Here is a 26,291-nt window from a genome sequence, read left to right as displayed (position 1 = left end):
TTACATAGAAATGCATGTACAGGGGGCTCTTGATTAATAGCTCTGTGGCCATTCTTTTAAATTTCTTAATAATTAAAGTTTTGAATTTGTATCTTGTAATGAAGCTATGAAGCTTTTGTAGTGAAGCTACATGGAGCTCTCACTGGCTTTTTGGAATCTAGTTTTCATGTTGACCTGTCTTCACTGCTTGTCTTCCTGGTACTCAGATGCCCACTCCCTTCACCCCTGGCTCCCTGATCTTCACCCTATACCCACTTCATGGCCTCTGTTTTTCTTTGTACCTGGTGGAAACTGGACATATGTATGTGGAGGGCCAAAATAAGGCACATCTCTCACTGAAGTTGGGGAAATCACAAAGCAGTGACTGTCCCAGCTTGTCCCTAGACTGTCTACTCCACAGCACTTTCAGTCAACACTCATTTTATTGAATCCTAGCTCATTCCTTAAGTGTGTTTTGAAATGGAGGCTACATCTCCTAAAGGAGCTACCTGCTTTGGATATGAGAATGAGAGATTATTCTCCTCAATCTCAAAGAGAATTTTGCATTTTTTGTTTGTTTGTTTGTTTGTTTTTGGGGGGCACACCAGGCAGCACTCAGGGGTTATTCCTGGCTCTGCACTCAGAAATCACTCCTGGCAGGCTTGAGGGATCATATGGGACGCCAAAAAATCAAACCTGGGTCTGTCCTGAATTGGCCGCATGAAAGGCAAATGCCCTACCTCTTTGCTATTGCTCCAGTCCCAGAACTTTGCAGTTTTATTCTTATGAATAAAAATTCTGAAAATTATGTAGCCTAGACTGGATGTGTGGGCAGATGGTAGAAAAGAAAAGAAAGTGTTATTTCAGTTTCCCATGTCCACCAGACAATGAAATCATTTCTTGGGTCCTCCTTCCTCAGAGGATGAGTGGGATATTAGAGTTGTAAAGCAGAGGCCAAGACAAGGACAAATCCTGTTATTATATGCCTTTTGGGATGAATTCAAGTCCTTTCCTTACTTGGACAAATGTCACTGGGACTGGCTCCATGTTTAACTGAATGCAACTTTGGAAACCCCCACATGATCTTTGGTATTATTAAACATACCATCATGATCTACTCAAAAATGCTATATTTCATGCAACTTTGTGTTTAAGACAAATAAGTCTTAACTTAAGTTTTAACTTTAAAACTATGATTTGATCTCAAGTGCAGTCTTTTGCTGGGATCTGTGCAATATTATAGACCACATAGCACATTATCTCTATGTGTACCTCTATGGTGATAGAGGTACATGAGTTTATAAACTCTTTGTTCATTCTTTCAACATGTTGGGTCCCTATTAGGTGCCAGATTACAATATAAGCAGAGAGGATCATAAATGAGGCAGGACAATTGTCCTTGTGCAGGAGAATAGTCTAGTTTTGAGGAAGTCTGATTGCAACAATACTCATGAAAGATGCTACCAAAAGGTAAGAAGAAAATTTTATGGGAGGATAACTGGGGTTGAGGATGGTAGGTAAAGACAAGTGATCCTAAAGGAAGTAATATTAGATGAATATCATAAAGGACATGACTGAGGTAGATGAGTATGAAAGAGAATAGTTTAAGTGATAGGGATCACAAAAAAATCAGGGTGATCTGGGAAACACATGGAAGCTGACATTTTAAGAAAGGGCAAAGAGATGCTAGGACATACGATGCAAGCAGGTAAGCCACTGGGGAGTCAGGCTGGAGAGGTGGACTGGACTTTGGTCCCCTGTTTAACAGGAAGTGGAGAGCCACTTACATAAGGTAATGACACGCTGCTTTGTTTTTTTCCTCTTTTTAAATTTTTCTTGGGGGGCACACCCAGTGATGCTCAGGGGTTACTCCTGGCTATGTGCTCAGAAATCTCTTCTGACTTGGGGGACCATAATGGATGTCAGGGATCACACCCAGGTCCGTCATGGGTCAGGTATGTGCAAGACAAATGCCCTACCTCTCCACTACTACTCTGCTATCGCTCTGGCCCCTTCTTCTTTCTTGGAAAAATTAGACAAGGCTCAAAAGGTAGGGATGAAGCTCAGAGTATACTTGCCTTTTATGTGTGAGGCCTGGCTCTTGATTCCTGCTATTATGGTACATGTGTGCACGCATGAGCACACACACTCACACACCATCATCACTACCACCACCACCACCATCACAATAAAAACAACGACAAAGTTTATAGATTTTCTTTAATGGGATAAGGGAACCAGTGGACTTGTGATGTATATTTTAGTATATACTTAACTCAAATGGGATCATTGGTAAGATGCTTCTCAAATTGGATCTATGAAACCTCAAACAATTTTTTGTCCTAATTGATCAATCCACCAAAAGAGAAGGCACAGATGAAAATGGCTCCTGAGTGGATCTAAAGGGAAGGCCCTTATAATATCAAAAGAGCAGCATTCTTCCCTTCTTCATGATATTTACCACTGCCTCTTCACCCCCTCTCTCACTCCAAGAACCAGAAGAATCAGGTTGGGGGTATAGCTGATTTTCTATTGCTGTGGCCAAAAGCCTGGGAAATTCATAGTACCTTAGGTCAGGGTAACAAATGATATGGAAGGAACCCAAAGAGCCACTCTCTACCTGTCTCTAAGCTGGCAACAGCACCTCTGTTCTTTGATTCTGCCTTGCTCAGGACCCGGAACATTGATTTCCCTCTGTGAAGGCGTCTCATTTCTAAACCCTTACAGGATGTGTGAGAAACTCCTTCCCTCTTAAATGGCTGACTGAACAAATTTAACGGAGGCTGTTACCCACTGAGTTTGGTATCAAAGCTCTGAGGTCCAGTTCTCTTTGAGTTTTTGCTTTCATCTGGAGTTTCTTGCCCCCCTGCCCTCTGCTGCCTTTAGCTACACAATATCAAACAGCTGGAGCCTGGGCAGTTCCAGAATCCAAGTTTCTCAGCCTAGCACACGTGTGTGTGTGTGTGTGTGTGTGTGTGTGTGTGTGTGTGTGTGTGTGTGCGCGCGCGCGCGTGTGTGTGTATGAGAGAGAGAGAGAGAGAGAGAAAGAGAGAGAGAGATGTGGAGATGAAATGGAGGTGGGGTGTCTGGGAGAAGGCAAACAGACTTAGATTGTTGAAAAAGGTAGGGGCTTCAAGTAGCACTCAGTAGGGCCTGTGCTTGCTTTAGAAAATCTAATATCTTGGATATTAGTGTCAACAGACAGATTCCATTTGTTAGGGACTTAAGGAGTGTGCAAGATCAACCATGTATCACAGTTCACAGAAATAGCACTGGCTTGCTCTTTTTTTCCTTTCTCTGTCCTAGCTGCACGTCTAACTGGAACATTTACTAATGTAACTGCTATTTGTAGAGCATTACTGGTATATGCATACAAATGTGTGTGCATGTATACAATGAGTATCATAGAATCGACCAATCAAAATAAGCACTATCCTAAACAACTGGCATCATTATATCAGGTAACTCACTAAGAGCCATATACTGAATTATTTCATACATAGTAATTCCAATGTTCACAAATGTAACAACAGAAACTGAGTGTCTGCACTCCAACCCCACATTTCTCCTGACTGACAATTTAACTTTCTGTTGTGTCTTCCCTACTAGGGTTCGCTTGTCCAGACATCTCTTGGGGGATCTTGAAATGGAATACCTCATAGTCAACATAATTCATGGCCAGTGGGAACACCTGAATTGGCAACACTAGGCTGCAAAAGACAGTCCTAGCCAGCTAAACTTGTATGGGGAGTAGATGGCATTGTACCAGACTCACCTGTAATTTTGTCTGAACCATGCAATTTAAGGTTTAATTACATGCTGTCTTGCATTGATACAAATTGTTGCAAAGGTCAATCTTACACTTTCATTCATTACTCTTCATTCAGTCATCAAATATTTTAGAACAACTGTACACATTCCATCTCTGGCAGCTTAGTGATACCTAGCATGGAAAGGTAGGCCAACTCAGATAACTAGCTAATGACCCACTAAGGGTAAATGAGGGCTAATTTTCCTAATAATAAATTAATGAATTAACTTTCTCATTTATTTGAGATAATATTGAAATATTCATTTAGTAAATAAGAACTCAAGCATTCAACAACTAGAATTTTAAGATAGAAAATTGAATTCAGGGGCCGGGTAGGTGGCGCTGGAGGTAAGGTGTCTGCCTTGCAAGCGCTAGCCAAGGAAGGACCGCGGTTTGATCCCCCGGCGTCCCATATGGTCCCCCCAAGCCAGGGGAGATTTCTGAGCACATAGCCAGGAGTAACCCCTGAGCGTCAAACGGGTGTGGCCCAAAAACCAAAAAAAAAAAAAAAAAAAAGAAAATTGAATTCATAAATATTTTATTTCTAGTGCCTCTAATCAAGATAAAATTCTTACTCTAAACATTAGCTTTGAGAATAGGAATGTACACAAAGGCCAACTTACTAATTACTGTTGGTACTGTGAATTTTAGTATCTAGCCTTTAATCTAAACTCATACATCAGAACTTCATTCTCTTAAGGTATATAATCCTTGTACTCTCTTAAGTTTTTTTTTGGGGGGGGCCCACACCCGGCAGTGCTCAGGGGTTACTCCTGGCTATCTGCTCAGAAATAGCCCCTGGCAGGCATGGGGGACCATATGGGACACCAGGATTTGAACCAATGACATTCTGCATGAAAGGCAAACGCCTTATCTCCATGCTATCTCTCGGCCCCAATCCTTGTACTCTTTAGTTAATTACAATTAGTAAGATACCTTATTTCTTTGAATACACTTGGATGCTCTGTTTTGTTTTGTTTTGTTTTGTTTTTAAGAAAAAGTCATGTGGAAGCACAAAAAATAATTCCTTATTAATTTTACAAAAATAAATGTCTTTGAATATGCCATTTTTTATTTCTAACTTTTTTTGGGGGGGCTCACACTTGGCAGCGCTCAGGGGTTACTCCTGGCCCTACACTCAGAAGTCGCTCCTGGCAGGCTTGGGGAACCATATGGGATGCCAGGATTCGAACCACAGTCCTTCTGCATGCAAGGCAAACACCTTACCTCCATGCTATCTCTCCGGCCCCTATTTCTAACTTATAACTTCTGAAACAGTTGCAGAGAAACAGTGCTCCACTGGGAAAATCTTGGGTTTGGAAGTTAGTACAGTACCATCACATAGTTGTTTCTATCTTCTTTTGGGAAGGGGGTGGGGGGTGGGGTGTTGGGGGGTATCCCCAACAATGCTCAGAGCTTACTCCTGGTTCTACATTCAGAAGTTGTTCCTGGTGGTGCTCAGGGGATCATATAAAATGCCAGGGATTGAACCTGGATTGGCCTTGTGCAAGGTAAGTACCCTACCGGCTGTACTATCCAGTCCCACTTGTCATTATCTTAAGCAAATTATTTTTACTTTTCCAAAGAATTAGATAATTAGCCTACAGCAAAAGGTTTTATGAACCTTTGAAGATCAAATGTACATGCAGATTCCATCTCAGAGTCTGGAGAGGTAGGTGCTTAATAAGCACTAGTTTATTTTTCAGAGGGTTGAGAAATTAAATAAAATTATAAACATTATTGAGCTCACATAGCATGCAATTACTGTTCAATACTTCCATTTTAGTACTGTTTCCATGGCAGAGAGTATTTGGCTATTGTTTTCTTTATCTGGTCAGTACAGCCATCTGAGATGGATAATTTAATCAAGTCTCCACTTGTAAACTTGCTTTTTCATGATCTCATTGGTGAAATCTGAGAGAAGAAATTATATATTGGTTTCAATTTTACAATAGCAACCTCTAAAATTTTTTTCAAGTGTTGGCCCTGTTGATCCAATGCTTTTACTCACAGAATTTCACCCTTTGGAAATAACCAGAATTATACATAAAAATTTATGACAAGATGTTTAGTCAAATGTAGTTCATGATCATAAAAAAATGGTAACAGGGGCCGGAGAGATAGCAATGGAGGTAAGGTGTTTGCCTTTCATGCAGGTCATTGGTTCGAATCCCGGCACCCCATATCGTCCCCCGAGCCTGCCAGGAGCGATTTCTGAGAGTGAAGTCAGGAGTAACTCATGAGCATTGCGGGCGTGACCCAAAAACCAAAAAAAAAAAAAAAAAAAAGAAAAAAAAATTGGGAACAATCTAAGTATATTTAAATATTTGGCATTAAAAGAATGGCTGTGAAGATAACATTTAGAATTATCAAGTCACAAATAATTACATTAAATTGTTAAATTTAAAAAGCAGAATAACAATCTATATGAAAAATAAACACTGTTGCATTAATTATTAATTATTAGAGTCCTAGTGTGAGGGTGGAGGATGGTAAGGCCTTTCTCAGCCAGGTGCCTGCAGCCCCTATCGCCTGGTGGGTCTGTAGATATCAGGTAAAGAAATGATCCACAGGCAGTCATATGAAATTTCAGGAGACATCCATCTTTATTATAAGGCCCTTACCATCATGTGCATATCTCGCATGGCTTCTAAGCTAAACAGCCTCTTTCTATTTCTTCTGCGTCTCTCCTGTGTCTCTGATCTTCCTTGCTGCATTTCCTTCACCCCTCTCCCCAGGGCACTCTTAATTACCATCCACAGACCCCCTCCCAGCTGTGGGAGGGTCTCACCATCCAGGTAAGATTAGCATTTGGCTTTGGGGGGAGGTAACAAACACAATTGTGCAAAATATCAGAATAGCAGATAAATAGCAAATAAAAAAGTGAAGAAATGGGCCCAGAGAGATAGCACAGCGGCGTTTGCCTTGCAAGCAGCCGATCCAGTACCAAAGGTGGTTGGTTCGAATCCCGGTGTCCCATATGGTCCCCCGTGCCTGCCAGGAGCTATTTCTGAGCAGACAGCCAGGAGTAACCCCAGAGCATCGCCGGGTGTGGCCCCAAAACCAAAAAAAAAAGAAAGATTTTGGGGCCGGGCGGTGGCGCTAGAGGTAAGGTGCCTGCCTTGCCTGCGCTAGCCTTGGATGGACCGTGGTTCGATCCCCCGGCGTCCCATATGGTCCCCCAAGCCAGGAGCGACTTCTGAGCGCATAGCCAGGAGTAACCCTTGAGCGTCACCGGGTGTGACCCCAAAAACCAAAAAAAAAAAAAAGTGAAGAAATAATATTGATTAATAAATGCACCAAGAAATACAGAATATTGAACCATGTGTATGCTTCCTACTTGTGTATGTTACCTTTTTACACATTTTCTATTTGATTCAATTAAATCATGTATTTAGAAATACAAATTAGAAATAAAAATTAGAAAAAGCACCAACAAGGTTGAAGGTGATTTTCCCTATGTGCTTTATGGTGGTTTCCACATTTTCCTCAAAGAATGTTGTTTTAACAAGAACAGACTTCTATGAGAGCAGAAGGTGAAGATCACATTGTTGTTTCTTATTCTTGATCGCTTTAGTACTTTATTCTGCACTCTCTTCTCCAGAGAGTCATTAAAAGCAAAGTATTGCCTAGTATATGTGATATTCTTATCACAGGATGAGGAAAATGTCTGTTTAGGTCACCATCTTGGAATCCTTCCAGTTCACTCTGTACAGTCTTAACTTACAGTTAACTTACATAGTCATTGAGTCTTTGCACCCCCTCAAAATAATAGATGTGATGATCACTTTTCCATAAAATGCTGCCTGCTTAGTTGAGATTCAGAACTGCCCCCACCCCCCAAGCTAGATGCTAGAGGTAAATCATCATGAGTTGAATAATAGAATTTTCTAATGCTCAAGCTCTATTTTAAAAAGGCTGGGGAGTTTGAGTTAGCTGGAGGTAGGGGATTTACCATGTTCAGGATCTTCACAAAGGAAAGCTAATAGAGAAGGAGGTAGAATCTGGTAAGGAATTTGCTGCAGGCAAAGGGATGCAGAGGGGTGAGTTCAGTGATCCAAATCATTATAGGAGTAAAAATAATAAACCCAATTATGTTAATGCAGAGTCATACAAACAATAAGCATAACTGTGATCCCCACAGTGTGCTCAATGCTGTAGAATTAAGCCTCCTCAAAACAGCTGTCTTAAATATAACTATCTTAACTGTATTGAAGGGTTGCAGAGAGAGATAGCACAGTGTAGGTAAGGTGCCATCTTAGCAAGCAACTGACCTTGATTTGAACCCTAGCACCACATGGTCCCTAGAGCATTGCTGAGTGCAGCCCTGGAGGCCCCCAAGTGCCTTTGAGGTGGGCTGGGGATCCCCAGCACTGCAGGAGCTTCTCAACACAATCCAGTTGGTATTGAATCATCTCAGAGTTGGCAGAAAATTACCCATAGTGGTCCCCAAGCCTCCTGAGTATCTCTTGGGAGGCCCCCAAATAAAAAAGAATCAATAAATTCTATGGAGAAGATGAATATCCATGTTCATACCCTGGGATAGAAGTGAGGTTCAGAGCTAAGGGTCTTTCTTCTGGCTAAACAGCTTTGGGAAGGATTGCAAGTTTCATTTGCTGTTAACTCTGACTCATTCGATCAGAGCCCAGGAACTGTGGACCCAAAGGCCAAATAGAGGGGCCTGAAATTCTAAGAGAAAGTTCTAGAAGAATTGATGTAAAGGAGTTAGAGACAATGTTGAAATATTGAGCAATGAATTTCACATATAGGAATACAGAAGCATCTATCTGAAAACGTTATGAATTGTGTTCTGGCTGGAACCGAGCACGAATAGATGAGTGTTACTCAAGGTCATCTATGAAAATAGGTGAAGGGCTACTCTACTTGGGGCAATGGGGAGAGTCATGGCTCAATATTGGAAGACTGGTTTTGTCCCTTTCCTTGGAGAATTAAAATGCTTGTATCCAGGGTAGACAACAGTTCTTGGAACTCCTGTATTGTGCTCCAGGAGGAGGGCAATAAGGTCACACTGAACAGGGGGGAAAATTGTTAGTAAAGAATATCAGGAAAGAATGTTGGAGATTAAAAGTGAAGGGTAAGGGTAGAGATGGAAAAGAGAGTGCCAAATCATCCTTCAAAGCGAAGGAAATTAGGGTCTTTTCACCTTTTTTCCCTGCAGTGTAGAGGATAAATGCAGGACCTCCCACAAGAAAAGACAAGTATTGAACAACATTCCCAGTTTTACTTTTTCACTTTCTTGATGAAAGCAGATGGATTCACTCACTCACTCACTCACTCACTCACTCACTCACTCACTCACTCACCATCAGGACCAAAGAAGTGGGCTCAAGAATGCAGCAGAAAGTATACAGATAATCAACAAGGCTCCTCTCTCAATTATCAAATGAATGAGAAGACAAATTCAGTGTTATGTCTTCTTAATGATGGGGAGACTTTCACTAGGTGTGCCTGTCCTTTGTGTGAGCTTCCAAAGGGTGTTAATTAAGCTGACCAACTGGGTATAGCACAGTACACTCCCAGGCCATGGGGCACAGCTTATTGAGACCAGAATGGTATTTGCAGTCTGTCTTTTACTTAAGTAAAAGACCTTAAGTGAGGTATGCCTGCACCATTTGATAAGGAAAAGAACTCCCTTCAACTTAATATACACTTCTGTTGTCTTTTAAATTTTTGTTTTTTTGTTTTGTTTTGGGGCCACACTCCACCGAGCTCAGGTTTCACTCCGGGTGTTGGTGGTGGGAGGTTAGCAGAGGAAGGGGGGACCGCTTGGGACTTCTGGAATAGAATCCAAGTAGGCTGCTTGCCTTCGTCCCTGTACTATCACTCTGGCCCTTTTAAAACATTTTTCCATTTCAAATTCAAATAAAATCTTATACTCCTGTATAGCATAGCTTTTACTGCTGAGAGAAAAAAAGAACACAAAACTGTGACTCAAAAAGATTAAGTGACTTTTTCAAAGACACACAACGACTTCTTAGCTGCTGTCTTGCCGGAGAGGGGGGACAGCACCTTCCTTCTCCCTACTTCTGGCCTCCCCGAGACGCACAGAACTCTTCATTACAGCTCAGGACAACTTCATTACAATTTTGGCAGAAACTCAAGGTTCGCTTGGAACAAACGCCTTAACCCTGTGCATCTTGGTTTCTTTCCTCAGTCGCAATTTTAAGGTCTGGCTTGGATCATCCTTCACAGTCTGTTTCATTCCTAAGAAAAAGAAGGGGACCCCGTTTCCATTGTACAGTCTCAGTTTAGAATTGATTTCTCGGTTTCTAGGGCAAAGTGGCATTTAAAATGTGCTCCTAGACCTAAAGCAGCACCAAGGAACTAAAAAAAAAAAAAGCAAATTCTGGGGTTAGCCTCAGCCAGACCTATTCAATCACTCTGGGCCTTGCAAGTTAAGCCTTTCAACTGTAGCTTTAGCCTTACGGGGGTCCAAGGCAGCGCAGGTTTGAGAAGTTTGACTCTGAATATTTTCCACCCCACACTTCAGGGAGGGTTTAACATCCCCACACACGCACTTGGAATGGGGGTGGAGGAGGAACTTTTCTTTGGGGCCACTAGCCCCTCTCCCTCTCCTCCCTTCCCCTGGCTGCTTGCTCCAAGGTCCAGAACATGAATGGGGGTCAGGGCAGGGCGCTGTCAGCCCAGGACACGGTCGCCCCTCCCTTCGAACCCACCCGGGGTGGGGGTGTCCTCGAGGCTGCGTGGAGATTTCCCAGATTCTGCATTTCTCCATGTTGCTGCCCCACATTTTGTTTTTTAGAGGGGGAAATGGGTGTTTAATAGCAGAAGGCTTAGTTTGCATGACTTGTCTAATAGTTGTTTGTTAGCAGAATAGTTGGGGGGGGGAAGAGAGAGAGAGAGAGAGAGAGAGAGAGAGAGAGAGAGAGAGAGAGAGAGAGAGAGAGAGAGAGAGAGAGAGAGAGAGAGAGAGAGAGAGAGAGAGAGAGAGAGAGAGAGAGAGAGAGAGCAGGGGCTGTCCAAAAAAAAAAAATAAAAAAGGCTTGAAGATAAGAGATTGGGCAAACGCAGCCAAAAAGATAGCTTAAGAAATCGAGGTGAGACTGGGGAGAAAATGGGGGAACCAGGGAAGCTCAGAAGAGTGAGGGAGAAAAGCTGAAGAAGACTATATTCGGGGTGTGGGAAAGAGATTAGGTAAGGCGCTGCAGAAAGAAAGTGGGTGTTAGGGAGAGAAGGGGGGGAAACTACCCAAGAGTTTTGGGGACTTTTTTTTTTCCAGCTTCCTTTCCAAGACTTTCTTTTGCTCCATTTTGCTCCTCCCTCTTCTTTCTCCCCGCCTCCGCGGCCCCCCTCGTCCTCCTCCATCTACCCCGGAGCGGTCCTGGGAGGCTGGGGAAGCCAAAGGAGGGATTGTTGGCGAGTTCAGTCATCCAAAAAAGCTGCTTCCCTATGGAGGGATCGGGGGCGCTGGGCGAGGCGTCCCCTGCCTGGTCCTGCTGCTGAGGCCGCCCGCTTCCTGCCGCGGGGACCCTGAGCCCCGGGGCCGCGGGTGTCACACACACACACACACACACACACACACACACACACACACACACACACACACACACAGACACCCCAAAACCTCGGCCCTCCTCCGCCCCGCGTGTCCGCACCCGCCCTCCCTCCCGCGCCGGCCACTTCTCGGCCCCGGGGCTCCTTTGTTGCTCCCGCAGCGACCGCCCTCCGGGGTGCTGTGCGTCCCGGGGTGTCCTTGTGCGTGTGCATGCCCCAGCGGGCGCGGCGGGTGCACGGCCGCACTCACTCCACTCCCCCGGCTCTCCCTTGCTCTGAAGTCGGCTGCACCCGAGGTGAGTCTCACTGCTGGAGTTTGTTTTCTTTTCATCAACAAAAAAAAAGTTGTGTTTGTTTGTTTGTTGTTTTGGGGGGCAGAGGCGCGCAGGCTGGGCTGCGGACCGGGCGCGGGATCCAGATGTGCGGGGCCGGGCGTGTGCTGGCTGGTTGGTTTGGGGGTGCCGCGTCGCCTTCCCTTCAAGTCTTGGCTGGTGGTGGATCCCGGAAGCTTTTCGGGTATAACGGGGGGCTCCGGCACCACCCTCCAAACTTCTCTGAAGGTTGACACTGGGGGACTCTGGTTTCTTCGCGCCAGATCGTGCGGTCAAGCCTATCTGGGGGTGAGAAGCATTGGGGCCCCCAGGGTCAGCATAGTGTCATTTGAAAAGGAAAACATTGCTAAAATGTGGGAGCTAGAGCACTGAGAGCAGAAGGGTCCCAGCAAAATAGCATCCCCATCACAGTTCTACAGGTAGAAGGCATGGGGTTGGAATGGGGTGTCTGAAGGTGCCCTTGGAGTGGGTGTTGGTTGGGGTGGGGGGAGTAAAAGTGTGTGTGTGTGTGTGTGTGTGTGTGTGTGTGTGTGTGTGTGTGTGTGTGTGTGTGCGCGCGCGCGCGCGTGCCCCCGCTTGCCTATTGGGTTGTGTTCTTGGAGGTTTGGTGTAATTGTGCATAGTGGGGAGGGAGGGTGCTGAAGCTATGTGAAAGGTAAAGGACTCCAGGGAGACTGCTCTGATGGTGTTTTGAAGGGCCTGAGGATATTTCTGGGTGCACACTGTTCTGGGCTTCTCCAGGTAATATTTCGAAGGGGTGCAGGGAAACCTGCAGGAGTTGAAGGAGCCCTAGGATTGGTTTTGTTTTGTTCTTGTTTTGAGGGTTGGGTGGCTGGGTTACTTGAAAGGGTGTTGTGTTCCTCCAGAGATGTGGCAGTAGAGCTAAGAATACCCAAACCGCACACCAGCAATCCTAAACAGGCACTTTCTGGGTGTGGTGGGTGTTTGGCCTCTTCTATGCTCTTAGATGGGTTTGCATTAGAATTTGACCCAGAGTTACTTGGGACTGGACTGGAGTGAAATGCAAATTTTGGGTTCAGGCCCTTGTGCTACTTGCAAGTCTCTGCACCCAGTCCACATTTTTTCACCTTTTTTTTTATTATTATTATCTGGGACTTTGCATAAATTGGTTATTGCATGAATATTTAATAATTTTTTCCTTGAATGCACAAGTATTTTTGATTGATTTCGTGACCAGGGACCTACACAGAACTATTTCTCCCTCTATCCCTTAGACTATAGCCAGGAACAAAAGTTTCCTAAGGACAGTTTGGAAAATACTGAGCTAGAGTCTTGATAGCATGCCCATAACATTTGGATGCCTTGTTTTCCGAACTTAAAGTGTCTAGAAAAGAGCTTGGCAATTTTGAGGGGTATAACAGGTTTCCCAGGAATGTCCCTTGTGACTTATAATTGGCACTTTTTAATGGTCTCATATTGAAACCCAGAAGGTTCTCATGGTTGGTAATCCTGAAGCACTTGGGTTCAGTGGTACACAGGTAGGGAAAGAACAACAGTGGAATTTTGACCTTCCTGCCAAATGAGTTTTGGGAGTGAGCTTATGGAAAGACACAAAACTGAAAAATCAGAATTGCTACATGCTGCCACTTTGCTGACTCTGCCAGCCCTTACGTAGATTTATTAGAGTGTGGCTGTCCAGGAGGCAGGAGGCTGTCTACACCTATGAAATCTGAAGATTGAGATGTCAGACTTCTCCACTTTCAGATCTTAGAAGATTTTCTCAGGAGAAACTGTCCAGGCCTTAGGCACTGACTTTTCTCGGGAAAGGAGGAAGCCAGGCTGGTTGGTTCCTTGACCACATCTGGGAAAGGTTGGGACTTGGGGAAGCAGAGAGGACCCTACTTTGGCAGTTAATTGGTTGGCTAACTTGTGATAAGGGAGTGATTTATGTTTCTTTCTATCCTCCAAATGGGTCCGAGATTTTCCTTCCTTTGAAGTGGCTTTCAAATGTTTGGGCTCCCAGCTCTCTTCAGCAACTTAGCTGTGGTTTGTATGGCCTAGGAAGGAGTAGGAAATTTTACCCATAAAGTAATTCAGTTGACTTCCCCAGGGAATTCTAGGGTTTAAGCACAGAAATTAGCTTGGTGGTCACTGTGTCCCACAGATCCCTGAAGTCCAAGTTAACATTTCAGCAGGGGTCCCTGATACAGCTATGAGTAAGAGGTTTTCTCTGTGTCTCTCAAACAGATGTGAAGGAGTTAAAAACAAACTGAAATATACTAGATTTTTGCTTTGCTTTTATTTCTGAATAATCCCTGACTCTAGACACCTATAGCAGAAGTTGCCACACATTTGAAGTGTATTTTCTTTCCTCCAAACTAAGTCAACTTGCTGTCACAGAAAATAGCAGGACTGGATGGGAAGGGCGAAGAGGAGTAATAGTACAGAAATGACAGTAGGGTGCTTGCCTTGCAAGGAACAACCCCAGATTTAATTCCCAGTATCTCATAGGGTCCCCAGAGCCCATCAGGGGATTCCTGAGTGCAGAGCCATGAGTGACCTCTGATCCTCACCCTTGGGTGTGGCCCCAAAACAATTAAACACACAAACAAAAACAATAGCAGAGCAAGGGATTGGGCATTAAGGGAGAAGACAGAAGAAAGTGATTTATACATTAAAAAAAACATGTAACCTCTAAGGCTTCTTGTAATCTCTATAGTTCAATTCAACAAACATTTAGGTGCTTTCTTGACCCCAGGAGAATAGGTATTTTAGTCAAAGCTTATTTCCCCATATTATCTCCACTCTTCTCATACTTACTTATTCCACAAGCATTTAATAAGACAATGCTTTATTTAATCACTGACAATCCCTACTATAATAGATACTGAGATATATTTTGCTCATCTTTAGGCATATATAATTTTTACAGTGTGGTAAAAGTAGAAGTTCTTTTATGATTAGAAAGCCTTGAAATTTCTCTCTTTTTTGTTTTTGTTTTTGTATTTTTTGGATCACACTTAGTGATGCTGAGGACTTACTAACTTACTTTGTGCTCAAAGCTCACTCTGAGTGGGGCTTGAGGGACCATATAGGGTGTCAAGAGATTGTACTAGAGCCAGATACATGCAAAGCAAGTGCCCCACCTGCTGTACTTTCTTTAGCTCTGTTCCTTCTCTCTCTCTCTCTCTCTCTCTCTCTCTCTCTCTCTCTCTCTCTCTCTCTCTCTCTCTCTCTCTCTCTCTCTCTCTCTCTCTCTGGACCAAGTAACAAGAACAGATATGTTCAACCATTTTTTTTTTTAAATTAAAAGTGACCTAAATACTCAGAGTAATCCTACATAGATTTTCTGGGCATATACTCACTATATATAATTTATGAAGCCAAAATCAAAATATTTAAAACTGAATTATAGGATTAAGGAGGATGTTTTTAATCTAGAAACCCAAAGTTTCAAAAAATGTTTCTAAATAGAACTTTATGTGCTTCAGTCCTAGCCTTAGGGATTGGTAAAAGTATAGAGAGGAAGTGGAATGTAGGAAGAAGTCAGGTTCAAAGGATCTAGCTTGGGGGCCTAAACTACAGTGGACAAGGGTTCTTGGGCCTAAACTACAGTGGACAAGGGTTCTTGCCTTGCATGTGGGCAATCAGGATACTATCCCCACTACCACACAATGGTTTCCGGAGTCCTGCAAGGAGCGATTCATAAACACAAAGGCAGGAATTAGACCTAATTCTCAGCAAAATAAATATATAAATCAAAGACCATCTTTAAAGGCATTGCCTTTAAGGATTAAGAATCTGGGGTTGAAGCTGACTCTTCCTGTGAAGTTCATTTATTCCAATTCTGCTAATTGATCCTAGCATCTCCAATGACTTCCCCAACCTTGCCCAATCTTTCCTGTCCTTCCTTTTAATATCCAACCAGACACACTGTCTTTTCCATTCCAACAGCCACCATGCTTCTTCATTCTCCTGGCTATTCTTGCTCACATACTATTGGTCTCCACACTGTCTGCATACTGCCACCCCACCCATCCTCATTAAGTCCCATAAACGACTCACCTCCCAGCTTAAAAAGAATCTACATTTACAATCCAGATTTCTCAGCCCTCTTATGAATGACTCAGTCCTACCTCATGGTCATATAACCCCAGAAGAATCTTCTGCTCCAAACAGACCCATTTAATAACTAACCTCTGATATTTTTCTGAGTTTGTTGTTTGTTCTTTTACCACTCCAAATTCTTATATCCCTACTGTACATTGTAGGATACTTGCTTTAATGTGCTTTTGAGAGATATCTGGTGACTATAGACCACTGATCCAAAGATCATGGTTTTATGAGACTGACAAGCTATTTTCAATGTAATCATTCTTCTTATCATTCACTTCTAACAAGGAGTCAGGTGGTAAAGATGTAAGATGCCTGTGATCTTAGAAGACCTGCCTGTTCTCAGTTTTCTTATTGATAAAGTAGATTAAGAAATATAGACTTTCATTAAAAGTCCGCTTTGAAACTGTTTTATTTTGTTATTCAGAAGATGAGACACTTCTCTCTCTCTCTCTCTCTCTCTCTCTCTCTCTCTCTCTCTCTCTTTTGCTTAGTCTAAGAACGAGCTTCCTGGACTTTATGCCCCATGAATACCTGTCAACGTTTGCACCAACTGAGGACAACAGCAGTGAAGTAGAAAGTAGCAGGTGAGATGATCTCCCAGCCTTAACATTTCTGGCCAGTCACACTTTTCACATTTTATGCTGTTCCTACCTGGATACAGGGATGTCTCATTCGTTAGTATTGATAGTGTCTAGCTTTGGAATCTGGACTAAACTGAATGACCCTCACGTAGCTCACATCCACTTTTTGTGTGTGTGTGTGTGTGTGTGTGTGTGGTTTTTGGGTCACACCCGGCAGTGCTCAGGGGTTATTTCTGGCTACAGGCTCAGAAATTGGTCCTGGCAGGCACGGGGGACCATATGGGGCGCCGGGATTTGAACCAATGACCTCCTGCATGAAAGGCAAACGCCTTACCTCCATGCTATATCTCTGGCCCCTCACATCCACTTTTGATCAGAATTTGTGGTGACCTCTTTGTGGACGGGTGATCATATGAAACTTTCTCCTCACTCCCTTTTCTGGAGTGAACTGTATTGAATATGTTGGATGTAAACCAGTTACTTTGGGATTTGAAGTCTAAAGCTGCTGTGGAGAAGCCCTGCTCTGGCTGAGTGAGGAAAGCCCTGTGTTTATTTCTCTGTCAGTGGTATTACAGCGAATGCCTTGTGATCTGCTGTACCGGGCAGTGTTTATCCCGCAAAACCCAGAGGGATTCTGTGTCGTCCCATCTTCTGAAATAAAGTTAGGAAATCATTTCTCTTCTCCTAATGGTGAATTTGGCCTTATCTTCAAAGAAGGCCTTTGATGTTTGGGACAGGATTATTGGGCAGTCAAAGGAAATCATAGGAGAAAGATCAGAGCCAACAATACAAAGTCAGTTTAATTCAGTTGCCAGAGAAAATGTGGAGGAACGTCTCAACTAGTTCTCCTGGTTAATAATAGGAAAGTGCATCAGAGGGCCAGGGTAAGTATGGTTGGATTAAAAAAAAAAAGATCCCCAAAGGAGCAAAGCACAGAAAGCATGGCACAGGAATGTTTATTCTTTTCTGAAATGAGTTTGGACAGCATTGGACAAGATGAGGATGATGAGGTGTGTGTAGATGAAAGTCTTCATCTTTTGGACAAATTTTATTGAGTCCCTGTTGTGTGCCTGGAATCAATACAAGAGCCCATGCCACCCTGCAATCCATTAGAGAAGTAGAGGGAAGAGAAAGGCAGAGCCCAATAATGCAGGCTCCCATGTTGAAATACTTGGACAGGGTCAATTAAGGAGAGTCGGTGTTGAGTCTTGCAGGCAGCTCTAAAATGTTTTCCTTATATTTGTTGTTCATTGTCTTCTCCCAAGAAATATATTTTTCCTCAGCAGATGATAAGCTTACATATTCATGAGAGTTTTAAGGTCAGAGTCAGTTTGATTTGAGGGGAGAAGAGAAGGAAATCTCACAAACACTGCTCTGGAGATCCAGGGGAACCCTCCCTTTTGGCCTACACAGGGATGTGGTGCTGCTCAGCCCTGATGATACTGGTGTTGAGGTTCCCACATGGTTATACCCAACAGTACTTGGGACCTCTAGAGCTATACCAGTTCTCAGAAGACCACGTGGTACCAGGCATTTAACTGGGATCAGCCACAGGCAAGGCATGTACCTGAATCTAACACACTCTCTCTCTATCTTGAAAGAGTAATCCTTTTTTTTTTTTAATTTGAGGCAAGTTAAAAAAAATGAAATTGGGACCAGAGGGGTGGCGCAGTGGTAGAGCATTTGCCTTGCTTGTGACTGACCCAGGACGGAACTCGGTTTGATTCCCTGCCCCGAATCCCATATGGCCTCCCAAAGCCAGGGTTGATTTCTGAGCACATAGCCAGTAGTAACCCATGAACATCACCAGGTGTGACCCAAAAACAAAAGAAACAAACAAACAACAACAAAAAAAAAGGCAAAAAAACCCTCAATAACAAAAAACCTTGAAATTGTAGCACTGAATTCAGAAGTCCAGAAACTTGAGTGTTTGACAAGTCTCTAATTCCTGAATAGCTTTTAGCAGAAAAACAAAAATAAAACAAACAAAGAAACTAACCAATATGTGGGTTCTGTGGCTTAAAGGGCCGAACACATACTTTGCATGAGGGAATCCTAGGTTCAAATCCTAACAATGCATGGTCCTCTAAGTACCCAAGAAGCAGGCCCCAAGTACCCTGCCAGTAGTTAGCCTCTGACTACTGTTGGTTGTGGTTCTAAAATCAAAAGAGAGTAATATATCTTGCATTATTCTTTCTTAGCCATATCAGATTGAAACTGAGAACTCTAGAAATATTTGGCTGGATTTAACTTTTTTGCCTTAATTTCTTGTGACCTTTGTTTCATTCCCTTCAGTAGATTTGCTTGTCTTTGATATTATTTCTAGAAGTAAGCAAGTGAGGGGACATGGATTTTAGGGATAAGGAAAATTCTCTGGACTCTCCAGTTACCTGGACCACCTTGGTTCCTGAGAGGTAATTGTCACCTGGGATGGGAGCTAAAGGTGAGAAGAGGCAGGAGAGCCTGACTGGCCACCTCCCCCTGTGCTGGTCAGGAAATGAACTCATAACTCATGAAGGGAACACTCCCACTCCTTTCCTGGCTCTGCCAATAGTTTTCCAGGTTTGTCCCTGCCAAGTCCTTTATTAGACTGAACCTGGCCAGCATTATAAACTCAGCAACTTTACTAGGTATGGATCACTGTTAATTGGGGCAGAAAATTGGGGGGTTCTAGGTTTATTAGTCTTCTGTGAAAGCAGAGTCTGCTCTTAATCATTTTATAAATCATCTCCCCCACTTTCTGCCCTGTGTCAGATGACTATGATCCCATAGTGGGGAGATGGTACCACTTCTTTTTATGTACCTGTGACTCTTGGAGCCAGGGGTGGGGAAGGATTGGGGCATGTTTCGTAATGCAACCAACCGGCATAGTTCCCATATTTTGCAAGTGAGACCATATAAAGTGATGGAAATTCATGGCTGTTTACCTCTGTCATTATGAATGAACGTTTTGTAGTGAACAAGTTATATAAAAATCGGCTGTGTTCCAGTCCAGACATAGACTTGATTGGCTCTTCCAATGTGTGGGCCTACAAACCTTCCCTGCACCTTTGGTGGTCTGCCTCTTGGGAAGGCCAAGGCTGCTCCAGGTGAGAGCCCCTTGGTCAGGTGCTTTTCATGCTGCAGCCTTGGATTGAGATGCTGAGACATAAGGACTGAGGTTGGGCTCTAGCCTCCATGGGCCCTGGCAGCTTGCCAGCCAGCTTCACTGGGTGGTCTTTGACAAAAGGGTAGGGAAATAATAGATTGGGGAGCACAGTTCTCTGGCCTAAAGAGGAGTAACAAAGTTTGGCCACCAGTCCCCTTGTCATTGAAAAACTACAAAAGTGTTGAGAGTGGATGAGAAGAATAAGACTGATTAGGAACTTACCTTATTTCCCGCGTATAAGACGACTTTTGAAACAAAAAAAGTCAACCGAAAATTGGGGGTCATCTTATATGCCGAGTATATCCTGGAAAATGTTTCAATATGCCGCTAAACGAAAATTGTCTGAATATTGCCACAAAACGTATTTTCCAACTTGATTCTGCACCAATCACTGCCAGGCTGCTCGGACCGCCTGTCTAACTCAGCCAACCCAAGCAGGCTTTTTATGCATGCAAATTATACAGTTTTCTGTACCCGAATCTACATTGTAAAAAGCCTACTCATATTGGCCAGAGTCAGAGAGAACGTCTATTACAGTATAACCTTTGGACCTTTGCTTGTTGTGATTGGCTCAATGTGGAAGATACAGTTGCAGCACAGGAACATTCTGTCTTATACAGCAAATATAGGCCTAAGCCTATATTTTAACTGTAAAGTTAGGGGGTCGTCTTATATGCTGGAAAACATGGTAGCAACTTTTTAGTGATGGAAGTTCATTGTTATTTCCCTGTCTGGGTTTATTTGGTTTTGGGGTTTTATTCTTGATTATTTTTTGGTTTTGGGGCCACACCTGGAAGTGCTCCAGGGACCATATGAGATGCCAAGGGTCAAACCTGGGTTGAGTGCATGCAAGGCTCGAACCCTACCTGCTATACTATCTCTCTGGTTCTCTCCACCCTGGTTTTGTGAACAAAGTTTGGCATTTAGATGACAAGTTTCAATTTGGGAGGATGGGAGGGTCAGTGCACAGAAGCACTGACCGGCCTGACATTCTGAGAGAGAGGACTCAATATTCTCACTTATTTTGCTACAGCCATCATTCAGTGACTCAGATGAGGATCTGGAACATAAGCTGATCTCTGCATTCTCAGGGCAATGAGGCTACATGGCTTGCATGTTCACCTTTTGGGGGATGTGCAGAGTGACAACTGCTCTTTAGCAAAGCCCAGTGTGTCAGACCCTGTGCTGAGACAAGAAGCATTGTGCCCTTGAGTCCCCAGGAGTTTTGTAAAGGTGAACATCTTCTGTGGATTCAGTGATGATAGTGACTTTTGCAAATTGCAAGCTGGTGAATGGTAGAACTGAGGATTCATGCCAGACAACAAAGCCCAGCACTGGCAGAAGGAAAAATGGGAAAATGTTAACTTCTCTCTCTGAAACAGAACTCCTATACTCTTTGAGACAGTTGTTTTTTGTTTTTTGTTTTGTTTTTGTTTTTCAACTAACAACATGTAATGGGCAGGTGGGAATGATGAGCAGTGTTGCCTTAGGAGACAAGACTTGAACACAGGACCTGTAACTGGAAGATTAGGATGGCAGTAGCAGTTGCAACAAGGATCCCAGCTCCGAAAACCCACTCATGTTAGTCTTTGCTAATAGTCCTGAGCTTGGTCTCATCTCACTATGCATCTCCTGACCCTTTCTTCTTCCTTAGCACATTATCTGAATTGCCCATCTGAGTCTTTTCTTCCATTCTAGCTGCCAGTTTAAACCATTAGCTCCTGAGGTCTCCACAAGCCTGATCAAGCAGGGTACTCTAGGCCCTCCGTGGGTTGAGAGAGAGAAGACAGTTTGCCCAGAAGATACTTTACTGGTCCAGAGAAGTGGCAGAATGTACAGAAAAATACACTGGGGAAGGAAGGAGCAGCTTTGACATACAGGTAATTGAAAGAAGATGCTCATAGCATGGCCAGCAGAGAGAATTCCACAGAATTGGCAGAAGAATTAAACATGTCTCTCCCTCCTAGTTTAGGGGGGTGGTTGATATTAGGCTGTGCTTTACTTTCCTTCTTTCTCTTTTAACAGATTTGGAGAGCCAGAGGCCAGGGGCTTGGGGAGCAATTAGGTACAGGACACATTGTTTAAGATACACTTACATGACCAAATGTTGAGTTACCATGAGGAAAGAAGTCACAGAAATGCTCTGTCTTTATTTGTCTGTCCCCTCCAGTTGCCTTCTTAGACTGCAAGGCTGCAGGTGAGGACGTTCGGGAAAAGTTTTTATTCAGAATGTACCTGCCCACCTCAAAACCCAAGACCTCTGGCATCTGTGCTCACTCAGTGTGAGTTAGAAAACAAAACACTCCAGGGAACTGGCCAGAGGTCAGAGTCTGGGCACAACAACTTGCCTCTTTCTGTGATTGGTCTTGTTTTCTAAAGGCCTGGACTGTACTGGAAGCGGTTTTATTTTATTGCCAGGAATCTTTTTGGATTACTCTCCACAAACTGCCTTTCCCTCTCTTGCGGGAAAAGGTGGTAGAGGTCTTTGGAGTTGGGAGAAGAAAATGTTTCCTGGCAGACTATCCTGGTTTGCACTCTTTCTGAGACCAGAGAACCAGTAATCTTGGAGTTTCTGGTAGTTTCCATCTGAGAGTCAGACTTCTGGAGAGACCAACAACAACAAAAAAGAATGGGGGGAGGGGTGCTGTATGTTTGTTCCAGGAGGGAGCAGCAATTCTGGGGCTACTTCTAAGTTTGAGATTATGAGGCCTCCAAATACAGAGCAGGCTTTGAGATCACTCAGGCCTTTGCTATCCCTAATGTATGGCCTTTAGAATGCTATATACAAGCCAAAACCTCTTGATTCTTAAGGTCATGGTAACATGGAAGCAAGGCATTATATGCAGAGTACATAGAATTCCAAGTGAGCACTGGGCAGAGGATGGCTGCCATTAAAAAAGGAAAGAGGAGCAAAGTGAAAGGAGGGCTATGGAGGGACTGGACAGCTCTAAGGATATGCAGATGCATGGCTGTACTGATGGAGCCCACACTGACTCAAAGATCTAGAAGTTAAAAAAAAAATGAGATGAGAGGGAGGTGTCACAGTATGTCAAGGCCCTACCTAGGTGCCCTGTCAGAGCAGCCCTGAGACCTGGCCACTCAGGAGATTCCCTCAGGCTTCCCTGCTTCCAACCCATTTACTATTCAGTGCCATTAACTTCACCTTTGAAGTACTTGCAGAATTTTGCAACTTCTCACCATTTTCCTTCTGCATGCTGTCTTTCTAAATACTTATTTATTGTAATTTTATTGTTTGCTTTTTTTTTTAACATTTTTGTTGAGGTACCTGGATTTACAATGCTGTTAATCACACTTTTCATGCATATATCATTACAACACCACACCCATCAACAGAGAGCCTGCTTCCCAAAACCTACGTCCCAAACTCCCTACCCTTAACCCAGGTAAGCTCAGTTCTAAAGATAGAATCTTCAGTTTTGGTAACTTGGACCACTTGTTGGTTTGTTATTCTGACAATTTTTTTAATCCAACATATGAGAAACATTTCTCTCACTCTCGTAGTGGAGGTGGTAACATCACACATATAGATGAATAGAGCTAGAATTGAGCTAATCTTCTAAAATGCCACAAAATTGTAAATCAGTGATAAGTTGACAAAGCAACTTTTTAAAAATATTTCTTTGTTAGAAGTTAAGCTGTGAAATTAATATTATAAGTATTTCTGTGCTAATGTGCTAATGCATTTAAAAATTTGAGAGAAATAAGGTGCTATGGTGGCCACAGCCCTCCAGGCAAGGCTGTACCTGCGGCCCTCTTGCCTTCTCCAACACTGCTGCCGTTCACAAACCAGGCCTGTCTAGGCTCAGGTATCACTCCTGTTGAGCAGTAGGAACCTTATGTGGCAGTGGGGTTCTAGCAAGGGTCAGCTGCACACCAGGAAGAACTTCGAGACCTGACAGGCCTTTCAGGAGAAAGGCACTGCCTCTCAAGACAGAGAAAAGGGCTGTTGACCAGGACTGGCCAAGCTTGTAGCCTGTGGCAGCTCCAAATTATTTAAAACATTGGTGGTGCCTCTTCCTTTTTGAAATGGGTTATGCTGTCAAAGGGGTGTGTCAATATAAAAAGAGGGAAATCTGCAACTATTTATTTTGGGGGGGGGGTTTGGGCCACACCCGTCAGTGCTCAGTGGTTACTCCTGGCTGTCTGCTCAGAAATAGCTCCTGGCAGGCACAGGGGACCATATGGGACACCGGGATTCGAACCAACCACCTTTGGTCCTGGATCGGCTGCTTGCAAGGCAAACACCGCTGTGCTATCTCTCCGGGCCCGAAATCTGCAACTATTAAAGGTCCCAAATGTGGCAGTTAAAAAGTACTGCAAACTGGGGCCCGAGCGGTGTCACGGAGCAATAAGGCATCTGCCTTGCTGGTGCTAGCCAGAACTCTAGCCCAAGACGGTTCCATCGCCTGGCATCCCATATGGTCCCCCAAGCCAAGAGTGATTTCTTAGTGCATAGCCAGGAATAACCCTGGAGCGTCATTGGTGTGGCCCAAAAAACCAGAAAAAAAAAAAAAGTACTGCAAAGCTTTTAAAGAGTTCTGCACAGAGTGGCCCTGGACAGCAATGAGAAGTGTGAGAAGCACTTTCCCCTTGAAATTTAAATAGCTGACTAATTTCATCAGGACTGTCCTTTCAAACCCCAAAGCATGAGAGGTCACCGTGAATCAGGTTAAACTTTTTAGTTTGAATTTAGAAGATTGTGCAAAGAAAAAAAATGAATCAAGCTGTCAGAGAATGGTACTGCAAGACTACAGATGCATTTACCATCAAGGCGGACAGGTGCCCCTTAAAGAGACAGAATTATGATTATGCAATGTACTTACTAACAGTTCTGTACCATGAATCTTAAAAAATTGGACAATGGGAGAAGAGTAAGACCAAGGCTGACGTGAACATGTCCGTGTGGGAGAATATGTATGGGAGAACAGCCCTTCCAAGACAAGCATTATGTGTGGTCAGCGCTCCTCCAGATAAGGACGACTGACACAGGCCTGCACATCCAGAAAGAGCTCCCGGACTCCCCAGAAGTGGGCAAGCATAGGCAGTGCATCATGAGTTTGAAGAGCCAGGGAGACAAGTGAATGGGCCCTCTCACAGTACAAGGAATTCGTGAAGACACTCTTGAATTTGATGTGATGTGTCAAGAAATCGCTGTAGTCATTCATTTGCTATAAAGTTGAACTTGTTACTGAAAAGCAAAAAATAATTTTTTTGTGTGAAATAAGTAAATTCTACAAATGTAATATATAGTAAGAGAGAATTAAAAATTTAAGGGGAAAACTTGATCTATGACAATAGCCTCCTGAATGAATGTTTTCCCTGCCTGGACCATTTTCCTTACTCTCTACCTCAGAGTGTTCATAGAGAATTCAGTTCAGCCTCTTGAAGAACAGCTGTGGGACCTCACCTTGAAGCTCAGAGCTGTTTGCTGCCCTCCTAACAACTCCACCACCTGCAGGGACCTCTGGCTCCTTTCCTCTTCGGCTTCCTCTCACAGATAGACAATCTCACACCTCCAACCCCCTCGTACTTCTCCCACTAGCTAAAACACAGGCCCTTGTTCCTAAGCCATCCATTACTCTCGTTTTGCTTCCTGCCTGGAACACTCTCCTCATAGACCTGTGCTGGGCTCCAGCTTTGGGTAAATAGGGTCAAAGTGGGGACACTGTGAAACAAGATAGAAAAAGAGAAAAAGTGGGGGCTGAGGTGGGTGACCAGAACTTTGTGAACTGAGACTTCCACTGCTCAACACACTCAGTATTTATTACATAGAACCAGGAATCATTATGATCAGAAGATTGTTCTTTGGTCAATTGCCTATCTTTAATTTATCCAGCCTAAACTTTTACACATCCGATGGCCTCAGTGTATCAGGACATATATCTTTATAATAGGTTTATCTCAAGGTATGTTTCCTTTGGGAGGAAGTGGAGAGATTAAAGCGGTCACAGTGGTTTTCCACCTAAGTGCCGGTTTGCTGGATATCAGACTCTTTTTATCTGCCAATTCTGCCTTTCTTTTGATTCTATCTTAATGCTTGGTTCCCAATAGACCTTTACAGCACTTCCATCCTCACCCCCAATTTCATCCCATTTCTTGAATTTCAGGCATCTTAACCTGATGCAGACCCAGTTCTCTCTCCCTTGATTTTTCTTTGAAGTTCTCACCTCTGAGTTAATTTCTGTATGAGATGTGGGAATAGTTCAGTTATCCCCAGGCATAAGGGAAAGGTGTTGTCAGGCTGCTGTACAAGGCAGTGGGAAGTGGAAATGGTCTCTGCTATTGGAGAGTTGACAGACCATGGAATTGCACGATCGGTTTCTCATTGCCTCTTAGTCGTTTCTGATACCTCTAGATTTGGAAGTACAGAAAGAGCAAAAATGGAGATACAGATCCCAGGAGGGGTCTCCAGGAACCCGTGCTGACTATATGTCACTGTGCATGAAAGCTGACACTAGCAAACCTTTAGCATTCTCTTTCAGTTTTTTTTTTTTTTGATACTAGGTGTTGGGAGAGATAGTATAGGGGTAGGCACATGCCTTGCACACGGTACTATGTATTCCTAGTACTATGTATGTAGTTCCTGAGCACTGTGAAGAGTGATCCTTGAACACTTTCAGGTGTGGCCCAATTCACCTCCCAACTAAAAAAAACCTCAAGTTTTGGGGACCAGAGAAGTGGTACAAAGGTTAAGGCATTTGCCTAGTAAGTGACTGCTTCCATGACATGAGTCAAATCCCAGTATCATATATGGTCCCTAGATTACTGCCAGGTGTGCACCAGAGCACTGCTGGGTGTGGCCTCCC

At 43.6% G+C, this 26,291-nt stretch overlaps 1 protein-coding gene across 1 annotated transcript in view; it reads right to left on the bottom strand.

Moving 5' to 3' along the window:
• The window catches only part of USF3 (upstream transcription factor family member 3), an 869,396-nt gene that overhangs the window by 393,787 nt on the left and 449,318 nt on the right, over positions 1-26,291 (bottom strand). The gene's annotated exons all lie outside the window — the stretch shown is intronic.

The sequence above is a fragment of the Suncus etruscus genome, chromosome 13, assembly GCF_024139225.1.
Source record: "Suncus etruscus isolate mSunEtr1 chromosome 13, mSunEtr1.pri.cur, whole genome shotgun sequence".
Classification (NCBI taxonomy): domain Eukaryota; kingdom Metazoa; phylum Chordata; class Mammalia; order Eulipotyphla; family Soricidae; genus Suncus; species Suncus etruscus.
The sequence above is the reverse complement of the archived record's forward strand: the minus strand, read 5'-3'. Positions and strand labels throughout refer to the sequence as shown.